Here is a 19,308-nt window from a genome sequence, read left to right on the forward strand (position 1 = left end):
TAAAGAACTGTGGCACCAACATTCATGCATTATAAATAGGAAGGGTTCTTTTTTGAGCAGACTGAAAGCCAGCCAGCCAGATGCTTTGTTCACCTTGTGTCGTGATTATCCTTCTGCAGAATGCCTGATAGTTTCTCCTTTACTAAGAGATGCTGTACTGGGATGGGTGGGATGGCAACTTTATCTATGGCCAAACTACATTTTACATACACTTGTTTGTTTTCCCCCCAGTTTTTCTTTTTAGTGGAAAGCAGCCATGGAGGCTGTGAATTAAGAGAGAAGATGGCTGGCTGGGTTTGTGTTTGTGTGTGAAAGAGCCGTACATTTTCCCCTTCCTGCCATGTTAGGGTTGCCATAAGTCAGGACCTCCAAACTGGGACAAATGTAGGACAAATGTAGGACAACGATTTCAAATGTAGGACACATTTTATTAAAATGGAGGACATGCAAAAAAATTGATGCTTTTTTAAAAATGTTAATATAAATGCATGTTTCTTAGGCATGATCAAAATGGAGGACATTTGGGCATTAATCCTAGACAGATGGCAAAAATGGACTTCCTTTTCTGCCCAAACCACCCCCCTCCATTCCAAAACACACATAACAGCACATTTGGGCACTTCACGCGGCTTTACTTAACATGGCCTCTTGCATATTTCAGAGGCTTATTCCATAATCAAACCCCTTGAGTGTAACACTTAGCATGGTTTAACATGGCTATGCATATTGAACATGTCAAAGTGGTTTCACAAGAAGTGGATTTGCCGTTTCAGGTTTCTTGCACCAACTCTACGTCTCAGAAGTGTGTACTTAGTCAAGGGACTTTGATTTTTTTTCACTGCACATGAGTTTGTAAAAATCAGAGCAGCTAACATTGGCCATGCCTGAGAGGCTTGCTGATATCAATATCACCATCATCATCATCATCATCACCACCATCATTGTCACAACAAGGGAGACTTGTTAGCATTAAAAGCACAAAAAATACACCAAAACCACACTTTGGAAGGTGACACTCTCTCAACTTCAGAAGCTGACTCATATCACATCATCACCCCACACTATCATTGTCGAAGCAAGGGAGAATTGTTAGCATTAAAAGCATCAAAAATACACAGAAAAGGCACTTTAAAATGCACTTTAAAAATACTGTTTAAAAAATACAGCTTAAAAATGGACTTTAAAAATGCAGTTTAAAAAATACAGCTTAAAAATGGACTTTAAAAATGCAGTTTAAAAAATACAGCTTAAAAATGGACTTTAAAAATGCAGTTTAAAAAATACAGCTTAAAAATGCACTTTAAAAAATGCAGTTTAAAAAATACAGCTTAAAAATGGACTTTAAAAATGCAGTTTAAAAATACAAAATTGGACTTTTAAAAATGCAGTTTAAAAAATGACAGCTTAAAAATGGACTTTAAAAAAATGGCAGTTTAAAAAATACAAAGCTTAGAAGAATGAGACGTTAAAAAGGCAGTTTAAAAAAATAAGCTTGAAAAATGGACTTTAAAAATGCAGTGTTAAAAAATATAAGCTTAAAAATGGATTTTAAAAATGCAGTTTTAAAAATAAAGCTTAAAAATGATACTTATAAAAATGCAGTTTGAAAAAATACAGCGTTAAAAATGGACTTTAAAAATGGCAGTTTTAAAAAATGACAGCTTTAAAAAAAATGGCATTTAAAAAATTGCAGTTGTAAAAAATACAGCTTAAAAATGGACTTTAAAAAGGATGCAGTTTAAAAAATACAGCTTAAAAAATGGACTTTAAAATGCAGTTTTAAAAAAGTACAGCTTAAAAATTGACGTTTAAAAAAAAATCAGTTTGAGAAAAATAAAGCTTAAAATGGATTTAAAAATGAGTTTAAAAATACAGCTTAAAAATGGACTTTAAAAATGCAGTGTTAAAAAATACAGCTTAAAATGGAGTTAAAAATGCAGTTTTAAACATAGGTTAAAAAGGTTTAAATGTCGTTTTAAAAAAATAAGTTAAAAATGGAATTTAAAAATGAGTTTAAAACATAAGCTGTAAAAAATGACTTTAAATGCAGTTTTAAAAAATAAAGCTTAAAAAGTACTTTAAAAATAAAAAGTGCAGTGTTAAAAAATACAGCTTTAAAAATGGACTTTAAAAATGCAGTGTATTAAAAATACAGCTTAAAAAAAATGAGTTTAAAAGTGCAGTTTTTAAAAAATACAGCTTAAAAAGTGGACTTTAAAAATGCAGTATTTAAAAATAACAGCTTAAAAATGACGTTAAAAAAAGTGCAGTTTTAAAAAATACAGCGTTAAAAATGCACTGTTAAAAAATTAAATGCGAAGTTTTAAAAAAGACAGCGTATTAAAAATGGACTTTAAAAATGCATTTATAAAAATACAGCTTAAAAATGCACTTTAAAAATGCAGTTTAAAAATAATTTAAAAAGGCATTAAAAATGCATTTAAAAATAAGCTAAAAATGCATTTAAAAAATGCAGTTTTTAGAAATAACAGCTTAAAAATGGACTTTTAAAAATGCAGGTTATTTAAAAATACAGTAAAGCTTAAAAAATGCATTAAAAATGAGTTTAAAAAATAAAGTTAAAAATGGATTTAAAAATCAGTTTAAAAAATATACAGGCGTAAAAATGGAACTTGTAAAAATGCAGGTTTAAAAAATAAGAGCTTAAAAAATGGGACGTTTAAAAATGCAGTTTATAGAAAATTACAATAGCTTAAAATGGATTTAAATGCAGTTTTAACAAAAAATAGTTAAAAAGATAGCATACTAGTACTGCCTGGTCTCTAGTCATCCTCCTTCATTCGTCGTTATCCTCCTCTCCTCCCTGGCACCAAAAAGGGGCAAAGGAAATGGCCCTTTCCTTTCCCCTCTGGCTGCAGCCCAGCCCAACAGAGGAGGAGCTCCTCCTCCTGAGTCTGGCTGGCCAATGGGGGCAGACTGGGGCTGGAACAGCCCCGCCCCCTGCCAGCCCTCACAGGCTCAGGCCTGGAGAAGGGGCGGGCTGTTCAGCCCCAGACTCAGGAGGAGGAAGTCCTCCTCATTAGCCCTGTGCGAGGCTCTGCAAGGGCCAGCAAAGGCAACCTCCTCCACCCGGGACAAGGAGGAAACCGTGCAGGGACGCCCCCTAGTGGTCAAAACCCGGGATTGTCCCGCCTCCAGCCGGCTTATGGCAACCCTATGCCATGTGTACATTCAAAATCATACTCCTAAACCCACTTTTCATCCCCCCTTGGGTGGAAAATTAGCTTTGAAGTTTGCAATTTTGAATGGAAAAATATCAGAAATAGAAGGCCTCCCTTCTTCTAAATCTCAGCTGAACTCCCCAAGATTGCTTTTCAGTAAAGGAAACAAGAAGATGTTAGATCAGGTAAATAAGAAACCACCACTCGATTATAGCATTGCCTTTACACCAAAATGGAGTCCTGAAGTTTCATAGGTGTTATTACCCATGTTAAGATATCTACAATTAAACTAGGGAATTAAATATGATAGAGTATTAAGTGCATGGTTAGCCACAGGCTTAACAGTTTTCATTTCTCTTGGAGAAAGGCTTTGAGTGACTTCTTTTATTGTAGAAGAAAACAGAGAAGGAGTAGCACAGTTCAATTATGCTTGACCTACTGATTTCATAAAGGGCACAACTTATCAGTCAGCGCAGAAGTTCCCATACTGGCTAGTTTTGTCAAGGTGGAATTTCATGTATTACTGCAGTGGTACTCAATCCTCTTACCCTCGGGAACCCTATTTACATATACATGTGGCTGTTGTGCACCCCTCATTCAACATAGTATATTAATAAAAAATATTTTGTTTATTTAGTGTCTTTATTTTCATTCTCACCTTCATGTATATTCATTTATCAAGATTTTATAACACTGTTCAAATTAGAAAAGTTTTATTTAAGTAAATTCAATATGTAAATCAATGCATGTGTACATTTTACACATTGAAAAGTTTGGGAAGAACAGGAGGAGGAGGGATCAAGGCCTCTAACTCTTGTCTCCCCTCAAGGTCCCACCAGACCATTTTAGAACCACCGTATTAGTTAGTTTTGTATATATAACATCGAACCATATATGAACCAAGCATAGCCTCAGATCACATGCTCTCTCTCACTCAAGCAGCCAAGAGTAGGATTTATTTTGTGCCTAGTTTCACTTTTACAAAATATTGGCTTATTGTTAAGTACAAAGCAGAGATTATGCCTTTAAAAATATTAATAATCTATAATCAATTTCTCAAGAAGCCAACTTGAGCTTATTTAACTAACCATAGTTTGATTTAATTAAACTATGACTTCTGGTGTAATTATAACAAGAAGTCAAGATTCCATAAAAGTGAAAATAACAACTATGACATCTTTCTCCTAGTCATATAAGAGGAGGAAGGTATAGGGGTAAATGAGAGATTTAAGGACATTACATTATGACATGAGTCCTGTTCTCACCACAGTTGTGCTAATTAAACTTATCGGCCTGAGAGCAGCCATTATCACACATCTTCATAATAGCGTAACTGGGGTTGTTTCTACCACTGCACTCTTTTTTGCACTCCCCCTTAAACCTGCCTACATGCCCTGTGCCCTAACCAGCATGCCTTTTGGTTTAATTTTTATTTTCTAACACAATTCTGGAAAAGAAATAGGAAAAAAAAATAACAGAAGTCATCCTGCTTGGTAATAAGTGAGGTGGAGGAAAGTCTGGGGGGGAAAGAGGAGACTATGACAGCACATGACTGCCATGGCAGTGATGTTTTTCACATGAGGACTAATGGGACTGCAGTGCAATTGGGATCTTATTGATCAGCTTACCCTATCAGTCAAAAGGAATGCACTAAACACACTTGGGAGATGCAGCAGCTATGGGTTGTAGGCAACACTATGTGATAAGTATTGCTAAAGGCACTATTTTACAACTTTAATTGCAGTTTAAAAGTTGTGTGTGATAATCTCCTAAAGCTTTGTTTGGGATCATGGATTATGTATATAACAGGCTGCATGAATTTCACTCATGTTTCACATCACCAGCTCAAAATATTTTTAAAGAATAGCCTAAAACAAGGACAAACATACTCCAGGCTGCTCAATAAAAGTTCAGTTTTACAAAAACAATAAGCATACTGTATATGAAAAATTAGTGCTATGAATGATGCACATAATCCCTGCATACCTTTAAAGCCAAAAGGGATGTTTTAAAGTATGGTTTATTATTACATGGAAACAAGGAGAATATGAGAGAAACAAAACAAAAGTTGACTAATCCTGTTATCTTTACAGGGCTAATGCAGGGTAAATGAAAATCTGCAAAACAAGAGTCATCAGAAGTGCACAGAAACCTTTTACTCTCTCCTGCCCACCAATCTCTCCAACAACTGAGCCCTAGAGTTTGTTAAGTCATGGTTCCACTCTCCAAACTGGGCTCTAATATTAGGTTTATGTACAGCTTTCAGAGGCATTTGCAGGGAAAAACTGGGGCTACAGAAGGGGATAAGTGTCTTTTCCCCTACTTCTCACTGATCCTCTCCTATAAACTGTCCTGATTCACAATCTTATTAGATAAGGGTTTCTGGAACACATATCTGCCAAGACAATGGTTTATTCCTGTTGGTTAGAGATACACTGAATCCACTCTTCAAAAGTGAGTTAACAACACATGAATACATCGAACTGATTCAACAGGTCTACTCTGGACAGTAATAAGAGTTGGATTTAAGCCAATGTATTGTTTTATCCATACTCACTCTACTATACTGCTTGAATACCAGATCATTCCTTATGACATACAGTATTAGGACAGATACACCAAAATTGAGGAGCAAGTGTGATGTAGTGGTTTGAGTACTGGACTACGACCCTGAGTTCAGGGTCCTCATTTGGCCGTGAAATCCCACTGAGTGAGCTTGGGCGAGTCACACACTCTCAGCCCCAGAAAACCTTGTGATAGGTTCGCCTCAAAGTCACCCTGTCAGAATGACTTTGAAGGCACACAACAACAACTTATATAAAAATTCCCTGTACAGTCACTCAATTCAGTTTGGTGTTAAAATAAACTCCTATTCCATTTATTTATTGGCTGACTTCTGCTTTTTAGCCTACTCTCAAAATTGTCCATTTAAAAACTTCTACATACATTAAAGAGTTTGCAATAATAAAATCACTAATGGGCTCTAGATTATATTTTTATTTCTTTTGGGGCGACTACTGCTTTAGCTGGGCCAGTCATGGAAAGGGTTTATTCACACTCTGGGCATTTCTGGGTATTTAATTGGGCCAAAGCAGCTGTACCTCTGACCTGGCAGTATGCCTGGGCTGGGCTTCAGCCATGCACAGTTAAAACCCAAAGGTGGAGAGTCTTGCTTGAAAATGCAAGCTGATTTTAGTTTGCTAACACCTGAAATTAATATAAAAACAAATTATGGTACCAGAGCAAGCTCTGTGATGGCACTCACAGAAAGCCTTTTTTGTTCATCGGAGATGAACTATTATCACTTGTATTTTTCCACTCTCTTCCCACCATCAAACAATACCATCTTCTCACAATATTAATGTCCTTCACAGATCACCAGTGTGGTGTAGTGGTTTGAGCATTGGAGTATGACTTTGAGGACCAGCGTTCGAACCCCTACTCAGCCATGGAAACTCACTGGGTGATCATGGGCAAGTTACATTCTCTCAGCCTCAGAAAATGGCAAAGGCAAGCATGCTCTAAACAAATCTTGCCATGAAAATCCAATGATATGGTCATCTTTGGCATTGACTTTAGGGCACACAACAAGAGATCATAATACAACTAGATTATAATTTAGGGATGTAAAGAATTTGGGGATGAAAATTTTCCCTTCCTCATAAGAAAAGATGTCTTGACATCTCAAAAGAATTTCCCATCAGAAAAAATTGCCATTTTTTAAAATTAAATTTTATTTTATCTTGCATATTGAGACTTTTGGTTAAAAGTTTGCAAATAGGCTTTTGCACAAAGCACTAAAAACCCTATTTTTAATGAAAAAAGTATTTGTTATGTTTTGTAAAGCTGTTTCCAAAATGCGAAGGATCACTGAAAAATCCCTCTCCCAAGCCCATAAAAAATGCAGAAAAACTGTCACAATCTTGTCGGGTGGGGAGAAAAGTTTTTATTTTGTTTTGTTTTTGATCTTGCATGCAAAAATGAAATATGCAAAATTCTACCTTCCTCCTATAACTGCCCTCCAAGCCACAAATAAAATAGTAAATGTCTGTTTTGTCCATTGGCTAATGTAAGAATGAAAGTCAAGACACAGAATGTGAAATATAGGCGCTTTACAGACTTGCCAAAGGGGCGTGTTAGGGTTGAGAAGGGACGTCACTTCCTGACACCCCTCAACCCTAGTACGGACCGAGTCCGTACAAAATGGTGGCGCCCGTCCACACGGGGGGCGCCATTTTGACGTCACGGATGCATAGCGTCTGGATGTCATGCGGCGGAAGTGACGCCTTGAGTGCACAACTAGCGCCTCGCGGCACCACTTCTGGGGCCCAGAAAGAAGTGCCATTTTGGCGATTCTTTCTGGCTGTGCCCGGGAACCGCGCAGTTTGGTTGCTGTGGTTCCCGGATGCAGCAACCGGTGGCAGCAGCAGACTGCCTGTTTTGGGCAGTCTGTAACTCACCATAGGGATCACCTTGCTAAGAAATTAAGCATCTAAGGAATGGTCCACACTGCTCCATCCCATTGTGCAGTGTAGCTACACTGCAGAATTAAAGCAGTTTGATATCACTTTAACTGCCATGACTCTATCCTACAGAATCCTGGGATTTGTAGTTTGGTGAGGCACCAAAGTTTTCTGACAGAACAGGCTAATTCCATGAATTTATATTGTAAGTACATGTTTATAATATCCTTCATGTGATCTAGCCTCTTATTCTGTCTCTCAAGCTGCTTGGTTAGCAGTTAATCTGATTCCTCTTTCATTGCAGTCTGATGATAATGCAGGTTGCCAGTTGGATGCTACTCTTTAAAAAAAATTAAGCAGGGGTTATATTTTGCACAGAGCAAGGGATGAAGGGCTGGGAACTTTGGCACTTTCTACTGACTCACTGCTAGACCATCTTTGGCCTGGGCGAAGCTCTTTTCGGTGACCTACCACCAACTGTGTGCATTATAACAACAGGAGCTCTGCCAGATTTCTGCCAGCCTGCATTTACCTCGGCTGCTCACTCCATTGGTCTGTGTCTTGGCTTAAGCCCAGGAAGCAGCAGCTGAGATACAGGAAGAGAGAAATCTGGCCAGGAGCCTCAACTGCTTTTCACATTGGGGACAAGCAGTGTGAGAAGACTTTTATGATTGTATCACAGCTGAGGTGCATAATATTGTGAGTGTATCCTCAGCATGTCCCTGCCCAAATACCCTAAAGGCATCAGATCCCATCTGATCTTGGAGGTTAAGCAGGGACAGCCCTGGTTAGTACTTGGATAGGAGATTGCTTACAAATACCAGGTGCTATTGGCTATATTTCAGAGGAAGGAAGTGGCAAACCCACCTCTGGGTATTCCTTGCCAAAGAAAACCCTATGAAATTCATGGGGGCTGCATCCACACTGAAGAAATAATCCAGTGTGATATCACTTTAATGGCCATGGCTCCATGCTATGGAATTCTGGGAATTATAATTTTATTGAGATATTTAGCCTTCTCTGTTGCTACCACAACAAACTACAATTCCCAGAATTCCATAGCATTCAACCATGGCAGTTAAAGTGGTGTCAACCTGAATTATTTATACAATGTGGATGTAACCTGTAGGCACAGGCACAAGGACACCCTAAGCATCAAGACTTGGCAGGAAAGCCTTATGTCTACCACTTGCTCTGTCTCTAGTGCAGGTTGATTTATAACGTAGTACTTATAGCAACTACATTTCTATACCGCTTATCAGTAAACTAGCACCCCCTAAATGGTTTACAATCTGTAATCCAATTGCCCCCAACAAGATGGGTACTCATTTTATCAATCTACGAAATGATGGAAAGCTGACTGGACCTTTGAGCCCGCCTCCAAAATCTAACTTAGAATGTTGTGGTTGGAGTACCATCATTTAACCTACTGCACCACAGAAATGGCGCCCTCTGGAACCGAATTGGGATGCGATGGGAACGTGCGGTGGCTGCGGCGGCCCCCCCGTGCAATAAAGTCGCGTTCTGGGCCCCATCCGGTGCCCATCGTGTTCCGTGCGTGCCCACGCTCGCCCCCGTTAGAACGTGCTGGGGAGCGGTTTAACCCCCATGCGATAAAGCTCATAAGTAACTATCCTGCCGAATAGACTGTTGTTATACGCCAGCTTTGGGGCAGAGTCGGGGCATGGCACCCACACAATGCATGGCCTGATGCTGCCCCGATGCCGCCATGATGCCGTGCACACAACAGCAAAATGGGTGGTGTCACAGCACTCCTTTGATGCTGCATCCAGATGACGCAACTCCAAAAGGAGGCCAGAAAGTGCTGCTGCGATGGCAAAGGCACCTTTTCCCAGCACAAAAAGGAGTGGCATTTTACCATCCCTTTTAACGCCAGGGAAAGGCCAGATCAGTTGCCATGGCCCCAATCTGGTGAGGAAAGGGGAGGCATAGAGTTGCCACTTAGGGGCCATCTGTCCAGACCCTATCTCCATTACTTTAAAGAACTTATAAGTACTATAAGTATAAGAACCTTAAGACCTTTTTCTTTCACCAAGCTTTCCTCCCATGAGATGTGATATTATGCCCTCTCCCCCTATTGTGTAACTATTTTCGCAATGTTTTTGGATTAATTCAACCAAGCTGGCTGTGTAATAGTTTTTTTAATATGATATTTTTACATTGTTTTTATTGATATGTATGTATTTTTATGTTGAAATTTTAATCTGTATGCCGCTTTGATCATCGCGGAAAAGCGGGATAAAAATAAAATCTATTATTATTATTATAAGTTGTTTCTGACTTATGGACCCTAAGCCGAACCTATCATGGGATTTTCTTAGCAAGATTTGTTCAGAGGAGGTTTGCCATTGCTTTCCCCTGAGGCTGAGAGCATGCGACTTGCCCAAGGTCAGCCAGTGGGTTTCAAGGCCAGTTAGGGAATTGAACCCTAGTCTCCAGAATCACAGTCCAACATTCAAACCACTATGCCATGTTGTCATTGTTAGAGTTAATTTTTTCATTGGTGGGGAAAGCCTGCCAATATGTGGCCAATCATGCTACCACCTCATTACTTCACAGGTGTGATAAGTGACAGTCCACGCTAGTCCTGAAATTGGACAGTCACGTGGCATCAGTCTCCTCCATTCTCCTGCTCCCTAGCTATTTGCAAGCAGCTTGTTTTCTCCCCCTTCACCTTTCTTCTTCTTCTTCTTCTTCTTCTTCTTCTTCTTCTTCTTTTTACTAAACCACATTCCCATAATTCTGGAATTGCATTACAAATTAAAAAAAAACCCTAAAAGTATGCTGGGTAGGGCCAAGGACAAAAAGGCAGTGCTAAGGGGGAATGCACAAGCGAGAGCATGGTGTGGAAACAAAAAGCTCCTGTTGTGCCATTGAAGAGAAGTGTGGTAATAAAATCTCCAAACCTGCTCAAACCTTCCATTCTCTTTAAAAAGAACAATTGTGGCAGTACTTAGGCTCTTGTGACAAAGTCCTAGACAACATTCAACACCTGCTGAAATCCCCTCTTCTATATTATTATTAAAAGGATAGCAGCCCTCTGCAGATTTCACTCTGCCAACTCTATCAGAGGCAAATGATTTGCATCATTCAGGTGTATTTTTTTAAAAAGTATCTATGAGTAACTATCTCCACTAATTATAAGAACTAACATAGCAAAGACTTACTGTTTTAAAGCATAATGATAAGAGCAAATGACTATCTGGGACCTTAGAAATATAACTAATTACTTTTAAAAGTAACTTTTGAACATCTGCTTAGAGCAGCATAATATCTACCTTGAGTTGTGAATACTGACAGTTCTGTAGCTAAAATGGGGCTGCTGAGAAAGAAGAGGGAGGTATTGTTATGCCTGAAAGTTACAGTGGTACCTCGGGATACGAATTACCCAGCTTACGAATTTTTCGGGATACGAATAAATCCCATAGGGATTTATTGTTTCGGGTTACGAACGTTTTTTCGGGTTACGAAAAAACGCCGGCGCTGTTTTAAATGGAGCCGCGGCAGAGCCGCGGCTTTTTTTCCCATTAGCGCCTATGGCAATTCGGGTTACGAAGGTTTTTCGGGTTACGAAATTAGCCGCGGAACGAATTAATTTCGTAACCCGAGGTACCACTGTACTTGCAATTTTATTTAGTCTTTTAAAGCTACTGGGAAACTGAAATCACTGCCAATCTACTATAAATCACTCACCATCTGATTCCAATCTACCTCTTTCCTGCTTCTGAAATAAAAAGCCAGGAGCCATCTCAACTATTCCAGAAAGTGTGACCACAATCACAGAGATACTGTAGTTGTGATTTCCCTGCAAACGCTGGCTTGTTCACACCTATTAGTTTGTAGTTCATAGTTTATTTTCTTCCCTGATGAAGATTTCAGTTTGGCCCACACAAATTTGCAAATGAAAAGACAGGGTAAGTTGCATTAAGAAAGAGGAGACAAGCATTAGATCTTGAGGCAATCCAAGTGTTAAGTTTGTCTTATTACTCTATTTATAGATTCTATTCATAGATCCAGTGAACTGGCAAAAGTCCATATGCCTAGTGTTGATGCTGAAATATCTGACAGTCTTCTTCCCTTTCTATCATTTGTGATCATTAGATCAGTCACTAATTAGCCTTGATAGCAATCTGCAATCCCATTTCTTTTCTATGACAGCACTTCCATTTTACATGTAGCTGATAACTAAATATGTCAGGTAGCTTCTAACTAATCCAGAAATACTGCAGAAGGGCTGGACAAAGACTTAATTTAACACAGAGTGCACATCTACACTGTAGAAAAATTGCAGTTTGACTCTATTTTAGGTGCTATAGCTCCATCCTAAGGAATCCTGGCATCTGTAGTTTTACAAGGTCTTTAGCTTTCTCTGCCAAAGGGTGCTCACAAAATTACAAATGCCAGGATTCTGTAGGATGGAACTATGGCAGTTAAAGTGATGTCAAATTGCATTATTTCTACAGTGTAGATGAAATCCTGAGAAATTCTCAGAATTTCTGAGAAGAAATTAGAGAGAAATTCTGAGTACCAGGAAGAATGGTTTCCCTTTTTTTTGTCTGTGACCGCAAAGAAACCTAATTGATCAGTCATAAAGCTGGGATTGATGGATCAGCTGTAGATAGCTCCCCAATAAACATTTGGAAGTACTGGTTCATGGCCACATTCACTGAAATAATGCTAAATGGGATCTTTTCCCACCTGATATAAGCAGTGGCACCAATAAGAATTTTCTTTCTCATGATAACACAGTACACTCATCCCTCCATATTTGCGGCTTTGATATTTGCGGCTTTGGCTATTCACGAATTTGATTAATAGGTCCTTCAGTGCAACTCTATGGTCAACTTTAACTAAAAGTTGCACTGAAAGATCTAGAGATTCCTAGAGAGAATATTCTACTAGGCCTTTGTAGCTCCTCCAGTGCAGTCCTATGGTCAGTGTCTGTTGGACGTTGACCACAGGGTTGCACTGGAGGACCTAGAGATTCCTAGAGAGGTGTCATCTCAGGTAAAAACATGGTGTTTTTGTTATTTGTGGTTTTTCCATATTCCCAGGGGTCTTGTGCCCCTAACCCTAGCGAATATGGAGGGACAAGTGTATATGCAAATATATTGGGGCATGTGTGAGAGAGTACTAGATCTCATGAGTAATGAAACTAACAAAGCAGAAGCCAAACAACAACTAGCATTATTTGAAACAGTGTTGGGCAACTTTTTAAATGGAGCCATGTGTTGCTGAAGAGAGTTAGCATGGAACAGTGGTTTGAAAGTTGAACTAGGACTCCAGGTTTCAAATCCCCGTTGTTTCATTGAAACTCACTGGGTGACACTCTCTCAGCCTCAAAGGAAGAATGACAAACCCCATCTGAACAAATCTTACTGAGAAATCCCTGTGATTGGTTGCCTTGAAGACACACCACCACAACTGAAAGCATGCAGTACCCTATTTTAAAGCCCTTTCTGTAAAAACATCCAATTCTCCAAAGCCTGTAGGAATAAAAAGATATTTCTTGGTAATGGGATGCGGCACATCATGTTTCTGAAACACATATGTGCAAACCCATATCTTAAAATGTGCATAACTAGAAATGCATTTAAATGCATACATGAAGGGAGGCATTCTAAATTTTGCAAGAATTTCTTTCACATAGTAAGAGTAAAAAACAAAAACAAAATCCATGCCCTTTCATAAAAGCACCTTGATTCCACCTTAACTGCCTTGGCTACATCCTGTGGAATCCTGAGGTTGCATGCATTTCGAATGCAAAGTTTTTTGGGGGGGAAGGTGCGGCCAAAATCCCCACTTAACACAGGATAATTGATGTTGAGTTTTTCTAAAAGATTCACATTCTTGGCTTTGTGAATAACGGGTGCGAACTGACTTAGGATAAACCAGGATAAAACTCTGCATGCTTTGAACATACTTTGAATACATTCGCATCATCAACTCCATCTTTACTCAAGTGCTGACACATGTGAGCAACACAACTTGCACATAGATGAGTTTCCATAGTATGAACTACAAACCTGGAATGCATGAGTGAGATTATTCACATAGTCACACTAAAAACAACAATGTGTGAATGTCCCCTTAGTGAGGCATAAAAGTTCCTCTCCTATTGAGAATTATAAATGCCCATCCCAAAATGGCAAATTCTACAGTATGGGACAATGGCAGCCCAGCCCTCTATATGCACAGAGTCTTATCCATGGATTCAACCATATTTATTTGAAAATATTCAAATAAAACATAAATTTCAAAAAGAAACTATGGTGGGATACAGACCGCCAGAAAGAGGCGGCTGGGAGCTGCGCCACAGCAACCAAATTGTGCGGCGCGGCTATATGAAAAGCAAAGGAGCACTGAAAAGTGGCTCCTTTTAGTGCCGCCGCAAACTGCCTGCAGCGATGCGATCACGTCGCTGCTGCGTACGCCCATCTGGATAGCACGCAGCAGTGAAGTCACTGCTATGTGCTCTGCGTATACAGCGCTGCGCAGCAATGACGTCCTGGTGACGTCCTAGGGTTGTGGGGCGTCTGGAAACGGAGCCCCGAGGCAACCCTAGCATGTCTCCAGGACGTACTAAAGGACCTGTCTGTCCAGGCCCATATTTACCATTTTATATAAGGGACACCGTTTTAATATGCCATTATATATAATGTGACTTAAGCATTCACGGATTTGGGTAGCCACAGAGGATCCTGCAACAAAACCCCAGTAGATATCAAGGGCCCACGATAACATAATTATATAGTGTGAAAGGCTCCCTGCTATGGAACTGAAAAGGGAGAAGAATGTCAACAGAATTCTGAGAACGCTAAAAATGAAACTGGCAGATTTTCACATTCCTAGTCATGGATGTTGTGGAAAGTCATGCCTCCACAACAGAAATGCAAGTTCAGGGGAAGATACAGAAAGAATTGTACATTTTGTTCTTTTTGCCACCTTCTATCCCAAACATCCATAATGAACTATAAGAAAGAAAGAGAAAATGTGGTGGCACATGAGGCTCAGCCATATTAATATGTTTATGCTTCAATTAAAATAGTGGCCTCCTTTCACTGGTAAACTCATATGAAATGAGTTTCATTTCCTCAAAGAAAAATAAAATGTACTCCTTATATCTCAAGGCAGAAGCCTTCATAGTCAGTAAATTTAATACTGGACTGCTAAAGAATTAATTATTTACCTAACCTACATGACAGACTTTTCTTAAGATCAAAAACTATCAGGAGACACACAGTGGTTGGTAGCTAATGTCTTTATGTAAGTCTAAAGGGCATGTTACAGAACCCATAATCATCTGATCAGTCAGCCATACTCTTAATGGGTAATAAACCCTGAACCTGGGCATTTTGCCCACATTATTTTGACACATCAAAGAGCTTGTGAGGTTGTCATAGGTCAGTGACCAAACCAATTACGAGCCTTGGAAAGCTCTGATTTGGAGAATTGTTTAAGATCAGAGTAATTTTAGTTTTCTAACGTAGGCAGCAATTCAATGCTATGCATGCTTTCTAGGGCTAAGTGTCACCAACCACAGCAGATCTGACTAGGTACCTAAATACCCTAAAGGAACCAGATCCCATCTGATCCTGGAAGATAAACAAGGTCAGCCCTGGTTAGTACTTGGATGAGAGAATGCCAATGAAAACCAAGTGTTGTTGTATGCTATATTTCAGAGGAAGGAAGTGGCAAATCCACTCTGAGTATTCTTTGCCTAAGAAAACCCTATGCATTTCATGGGATTGCCAAAAGTCAACAGGTGATTTGAAGGCACACACACTTAAGAGCTGGGAAAAGTTGCCTTTTTGTGTGCTATCTAACATGAGTGATCTCAACGTCTAACTTAATGTAGGCATGCTAAGATGGTTTTGGAAGTGGCAAATAATGTGTCACTTCACCGTTTAATATTAGTCATGATATCATTGCCTGGCGATCTGTAACAGAGATATTAGGACTGGTGTGGTGAGTATAATTCCTATGCACTCCTCTTCCATAAAACTGCATTTGGGCTGACCTGTGTGTAAACTGTCTAGTACAGTACTTATCTTTTCTGCTGTTTGGATAAGACCTGCTGTTTTAAGTTTATTGGCATGCTGTTGCCTTACATGGCTTTTTTAAAAAGAAGTGGCAAGCTGCCTTTTTAATCTTGATAGCAAAAGACACGTAGATATGTATGTACTATACTGGGTGGGACTGTGCTGATTTATGCTATAAATCTATATGAGTTGGCCAATGCTGGATTGGCTGTATTTTAAGGTTTGTAGATTATGGTACTCTTTTTTAACGCTTTTATTTTATTTTATTTTTTGGGGTTTATTTTTGGCTTTGCAAAAGCCTTTGGCCAAAAGACAAAAGTACTTGGATCAGAAATTTTAACAATAATTACATAATTAAATGGATGAAGTTCTGGATCACTGCTTCTGAAGCACTCACTGAAAAATAACTTAGCGAATGTGCTAGATGTGATAGCTTTGTTTTGTTTTAAGAATCTAGTTTATAAATTCACCACCATAAACTATAAATGGAACCCATATATTCTGGAACAGTATATCTCTGAAAAACACTATGTACATGTCTTTTAATAAATAATAATAATAAAATTTTATTTATATGCCGCCCTTCCTACGATCAGGGCGGCTCACAACAGGTTAAAATACAAACAGATTAAAATGCACAATACACAAATTAAAAAGAAAACACAATAAATCAACCCAACAGCAAAAAGCCCCATAGCCCAACCTCTTAGTTTTCTGTTCACCGGATCCTTGTGGCATCTATGTGGCTGCTTCAGAAACAGAATGCCAGAATGACAGACCTTTGGGGCCAATCCAGCAAGCAAATGTTGATATTCGTATATTTTCCTTTTACATTCTCTGTTACTCTTATTTGGTCCAGTTGACCATCACTTGTAAGACTAAAGGCTGTAGAGAATCATTAGGATCTGCTTATGAGAGATTGAAATTGACATATGAAACAGTTTCAGCAGGAATTCCTATCATACCCTTGAATGACGTTTAAAGTAGTTTATTGAACACAACCTGAAATTAGATCTACTCTTTCCAGGAAAAACCAGGCACTACACATGTCACAGTTTCAATAGCTTGCCCCAGCTGAACCTCACATGATCTGATAACATTCTGTCACTATTAGTAGCTGTTGCATGAACCTAGGTGGCTTTTGCTAAGCCTGATTACAGCACGTAAGAGCTAACAAGGAGGTGATTAAAAAGACAATTTCTCCATTCAACCAAAGAGGAAAAAAGTGCCAGAATGGGATTTCATACTTCTGTTTGTGTGCAGTTTCAGTATCTTCCATCTGAATTTTATGTTCCCATCCTGTTAATCTCTTTAGAGTCTCATTCTGTTGACAGAGTGACATGGTATCAGCAACAACAGTAGGGGAAACGCAGTTTGAGTGGGTGAAAGAGAGATGCTGACTATGTGCTGAAGCATCTTGCAAAGTGTTAAGAGCACAGAGAGACCTGACATATAACCCCACTGCGCAATTATCACAGTTTGTTACCGCTAACTGCTATGGCTCATATGCTTTGGAATGGGGAATTCCCTGCTAGAAATCTCCAATGCTATAGTTCAAAGGAGAGGAATCGAGCTCTTCAGTTGAGATTTGCAAGAAATTCCTCAAAGGACAAATCCCATTATTCCATAAGAAGGGCCCTGAGCATTCAAAGTAGTATTTTAGTCATATAACCGTGTAGTGTGGATACACCTCTGGTTAACAAGCATGTGTCTTACAGATCTTTATAGAGCCAGGCTACAAAAGCAGCTGCAAGTGCAATGTAGGGAAGGATTACATCTTAGGAAATGCTCTTCCATTAAAACTCCCTCCACATTAAACACATGCACCAGAGAAGATCACAGGAAGATAACTATTTTTTATGTGTTGGAGTTTTTATAATATGAAGTGCTCAGAAATAAGATGGACAGCCAAACCTGGAAGTGGAATAGTCCGGCTAAAGTTCTCTGTGTGATTTTGCTAAGTTCTTATATATCAGGGTGAGGCACCTGTGATGTTCTAGATACTTCTTTTTAAGATAAACATCAACAGTACACTCACATTTCAAATTACAGAATATATGTCATACTTTGTTAACAGTTATATTTCAACAGGAATGTAAAGAGATTTAGCAGCTGCTGTTAGAATTTTTCTTTTTAATGTTCATTGATAGAAGGCATCCATTTTTATTGAAAAACACTTAATCTCTGCCTTTTCTCTTCTGCTAAATAACATAGTTCCCAAATGCAGGGTCCACACTGTTATTGGACTTCACTTCCCATTATCCTTGACCAATGCTCATGTTAGCTGAGACTTCTAGGTAATCAAGTTTAGGAAATATTGTTCTAACATTGGCGGAATACAGACCACCCCTTTGAGGCGGCCTGCACCAGCCCCTTACCCCTCTGGATTGGGGCCTGGGCATCTGCAGAGGCAGCCCCAGAGGCCCCAATCCACTGCTTCTCCAGGCCTTGGTGAAGCGGCAAAACGCCGCTTCTCCACAGCCTGGAAAGGGGTCTCCTTGGAGCTTCATGCCCTAAGGACACCCCACAGCTGTGGGGAAGGGGAGAAAGGGGACGCTTGGCCCCTTTCCTTTCCGCATTGCTGGCGCAGCGGTGTAAAGGCCACGCCAGTGATGCATGCGGCAGTAAGGAGCTCTGTTTCGGAGCTCCTTCCCGCGATGCTGAAAGGGCACCTCAAGTGCCCTGCAGCGTCGTGGGGACATCATGCCCATGCTGTTTGGCTGCAGCGCGGCCATGACGTCATAATGGTGGCACCCGTGTATACAGGATGCCTCCATTATCACGCTGCCACGACGTGCTAGGGTTGCGGAGCATGCGGTGGTGCCGCCTTTAGGCAACCCTAGCACGTATCCAGCCCGGCGCAAAGTGCCGGTCTCAAAAGCGCCATAATGAGTTAATTTAGTCTTTTTTGCTTGATCTCACATTTTATATTACAGGTTCAGTCTCCTTTATCTGAAATGCTTGAGGCCAGAAGTGTTTTGGATTTCAGATTTTGGAATATTTGCATATACATTATGAGATATCTTGGAGATTGGGCCCAAGTCTAGACATGAAATTCATTTATGTTTCATATTCATGTTATAAACATAGCCTGAACATAGTTTTATATACAATTTTAAAAAAAGTTTATGCATGAAACAAAGTGTGTATATATTGAACCACCAGAAAGCAAAGGTGCCACTATCATAGTCAGCCATGTGGACAACTTGAAGTATTCTGGATTTTGCAATTCTGGATAAGGGGGACTCAATCCATACTGGACTTTTACACGAGAAAGATACTAAGACCTCAGAAAAGATATCTGACACTGAGTTTTTAACAATCTCTTTCAAAAACTCCCCAGTTCTTCATTTTACTTGTTTATATAGCCATTTACTACGTATTTTAACCTTTGTTTAAGGGCCATATATCTCAGAGTCTCTTAGAAATACTAATTAAATGTAACAACCTGCTATCAGTGGAAAGAGCCACAGTGTTTACAATGGAGAAACATGTGTGTGTTGCACAATTAATTGCAGCTTAATGTGTATGTTGATTAACAGGCCCCTGGATGCCTGTAAAATGAAGAGCTATCAGACTCTTGCAAACAGATTGTGTTGG

The 19,308-nt window shown here is 39.5% G+C and overlaps 1 protein-coding gene across 4 annotated transcripts in view; it reads right to left on the minus strand.

The window, feature by feature from the left end:
- GHR (growth hormone receptor) overlaps positions 1-19,308 on the minus strand; it is a 251,905-nt gene that overhangs the window by 152,764 nt on the left and 79,833 nt on the right. Inside the window, exon 1 of one of the 4 annotated variants that reach the window (XM_042447391.1) lies at positions 16,412-16,564. The exons of the other annotated variants lie outside the window; for them this stretch is intronic. The gene's annotated coding sequence lies outside the window, so the exon portion shown is untranslated. Of the gene's footprint in view, positions 1-16,411; positions 16,565-19,308 lie in introns of those variants that run through there. 4 annotated transcript variants of the gene reach the window in all.

The sequence above is a fragment of the Sceloporus undulatus genome, chromosome 2 (genome assembly GCF_019175285.1).
Source record: "Sceloporus undulatus isolate JIND9_A2432 ecotype Alabama chromosome 2, SceUnd_v1.1, whole genome shotgun sequence".
Lineage (NCBI taxonomy): Eukaryota > Metazoa > Chordata > Lepidosauria > Squamata > Phrynosomatidae > Sceloporus > Sceloporus undulatus.